Consider the following 3,325-nt stretch of genomic DNA (forward strand, 5'->3'; position numbering starts at 1 on the left):
TGCTGAGTTCATGCATATGGCAGGAATTTTGGTAAGATTGTGTCTTTTTGTTTGATCTTGTTATTTCCAGCTCAGCTCCTACAGTAAGTCTAAAATACACTGTGTACAAGCAATTGTTACACTTGGGACCTTTAGCACGTAATATGCGCTCCTCATATCGTCGCTATTAAAAATACTATAGGCTACATTTATATTTCATTCTACTTTCATGGAGCTCATTTTTTTCAGCTACATCTGACCTAAATATTGATATCAAATCATTAGAATTTTTAACGATTTTAACCCTTTAAATGCCAGATTTGTGTCATGATGGCACCATGTTTTCAGATGGAAAATAGAAAATATGAAGTATTTTCAATATACTACATGCAAAGTAGATTTTTTGGTTCTGGATTATTATAGCCTGGGATATCAGTGATTAGCAGCAACATTGATTTTCATGCATTATTTTTTATTTTTTATTTTTTTGCAGTGACAAATACTCCCACTTAGGACCTTTAGCGCATAATATGCGTCATTGAAACCCATTCTAACTGTAATTTTTGATCTCCCCACCATAAAAGCATACATGCATTATCTGGTATGCTTGTGTGTATAGACGTCTGTGTGTGTGGGACCTTATGACATCATGAGCACAGTGTTTTTCATTCATTCTGTTTCATGGGGTTTTAGTGCAGAAGTTCAAAATTCAAAGTTCAGTTAGAATTTAAGTCAAAGTTATAAATGTACGCACACACATCCATCCACACGTGCATTTATAGGATCAAATCTTAAAAAATTCAAGAATATTTTTAATCAATATTTAGGTCAGATGTAGCTAAATAAAATGAGCTCCATGAAAGCAGAATAAAATATAAATGTATACTTTTTTTAATAGCAACAAAATGAGGAGCGCGTTTTATGCACTTAAGGTCCAAAGTGGGATTATTTGTCACAGCATAAAACATAATGCATGAAAATCAATGTTGCTACTAATCATTGACATATCCCAGGCTGTAATAATCCAAAATAAAAAAAATACTTGGCTTGTAGTATATTGAAAATACTTCATATTTTCATTTTTTCCATCTGAAAACATGGTGCCATCATGACAAATATCTGACATTCAAAGGGTCAAATCTTTAAAAATGCAAGAATATTCTAGATCAATATTTAGGTCAGATGTAGCTGAAAAAAAATGAGCTCCATGAAAGCAGAATAAAATATAAACTAATAATATTTTTAATAGCGACAATATGAGGAGCGCATATTATGCACTTAAGGTCCTTAGTGTAACAAATATTTGAACAGTCCTAGAGGGTAAGTGTTTTATATCAGGTGTGTCTTATAACCCAGCAAGTGAGCAGATTTTATCTGACCAGAGACTGTATGTTTTAAGAAATAATATTTCTAGAAGTTAAAGTAAAATACCAGGACAAAGAATCAGTCATATATCATGACATTGCTTAATTTTGCAGGTCAAATGAAGCCCAAAGTAGCACTCAAATGAAGAGCGGTTTGGGAGCCAAAAAAGGCATCTCTTTTTGCCGAGCCAAGCCTAATTATCCGGAACACTGAAAAGAGACATAATTCCCATCACTACTGCTGTGAAAGGATAAGACAGGTGTGTGCCATTCGGCTCCTTCAGAGCTGGCTCCAGGCTGTGTAGGCTAAAACACTGATTTTTATTTTTCCCCTCAGTTTTGTATTTACTTTTGCATAACGCTGCCACCTGACCTACAGCATAGCCCTTATTGGTTTCCATATCTAGTCACTGATGTTCAGACAAAAGTGAGTGATAGTGTTCAAAGGAAAAAGGAGATTGAGGTTATTTCATATTCATGATACTGGGGAATTTTGTTTACACTGTATTTTTAGACATAAAGCCCAAATTGCTCAACTAGTGGATACAGTGTAAAACGAGGAGTAACTGCCCACTCCATTATTGTGGCATCCTTAAATAAATTGAACTGTTATACGTCTGCAGGTGTTTTTGATTTATTCTGTAAAGTCATTATTTCTAAGCATGTAAGAGTTTGGTTTTAGCCAAACACCTTCTGAATGGGACTCCCACAAAAAGAAACATACTGGTGTGTGGCAACAGTGAGTTTCTGTCCTAACAGCTACATTGTTACTGAAAGATGTCTTGGAGACTGATGTTGAAAAGTGGGAACTCTGAAGGGGTATGCCTCCCATTGGGAATCTGTACAAAAGGAGAGACATTGAAAAGAGGGGCCACAACAGGGTATGGCTCCTCTCTTACCTGAAAATTTCACAGCAGCAGCCCTCTCCAGAGTAACAATGGGTTTTTACATGAGAGATGTTTCCTCTGGTCAAGTTCTATGAGATTTATTTCTAATCACATGGGTTAACTAACCTTCAGCTGCTGTGATGTTTCTTATTTTTAACTTGTTTACAAAGGGAATGCAGTAAGCTACTCTCTGTTGTGCTCTCTTCCTGGTTTTGAGTATGTATTTACTCTACCTTTACTCATTATGTCAGAGCTTAGAGCTGTTGAAGTAAAACTTTAACCTGTTGTTACATTATTATATATAATATAATAATTTCATCTAATTTCAGGCTACTGTAAGAGTTGGTAGACTAAGTGTATTAATTAAAACTTCAACTGAAACTACTTGTGTGAAATACCTTTAAACATGTCAGAGGGGAAAATTCCAGTCTAATACACCTTTAAAGCCGTTTGTATGGAGGTATGGAGTTCCACAGGTTTCACCCCTCCTTCAGATCTCATAAGACAGCGCTATCGAACCAGCTATGATCGAAGAGAATTTCCGGTGTACGCTTTCACAATAAATCACTTGTGAAAGGTGCTTGTAATTTTTTCTAACAATCAAACTATATCAATAGCTGTTTCAATACCACGTCATATGCACAGTGTATATGGGGTGATCTCTCATTTGGTTAATAAAAACTCCTTGAACAGCAGTCTGAATTGCAGAAAAACTTGGCAACAGGCAACTTGAGTGCTTATATTCCTTGCAACAGTTTATGTTTTAAAATAGTAATAATAGTCATGAAAAACGCCGGTAGCCAATTTCTTAAAACTTTGTAAAAATCAGCATCTTTTTTGGTTTGGTCTGCAACATGTAGCTTGAAGGGTATATTAAAATAGTCTCATAATGTGCTCAGATAAAAAAAAAAAATACAGGTGAAATATTTAATCATCCGATTCTCGTCCATGCAACATGCTTTTACTTTGAAGGCAGGGCTGTTCGTGTCCCAGCGTTTTTCTCGGATTGTTGACAGTCTTTCACGAAGTTGAGTGAAGTGAACCTGGTGTGAGGTTTCACGATTCAGTCTGTTGTTTGTGCTGCGTAGTAAACGG

Source organism: Cheilinus undulatus, linkage group 9, assembly GCF_018320785.1.
Source record: "Cheilinus undulatus linkage group 9, ASM1832078v1, whole genome shotgun sequence".
In the NCBI taxonomy this organism is placed as follows: domain Eukaryota; kingdom Metazoa; phylum Chordata; class Actinopteri; order Labriformes; family Labridae; genus Cheilinus; species Cheilinus undulatus.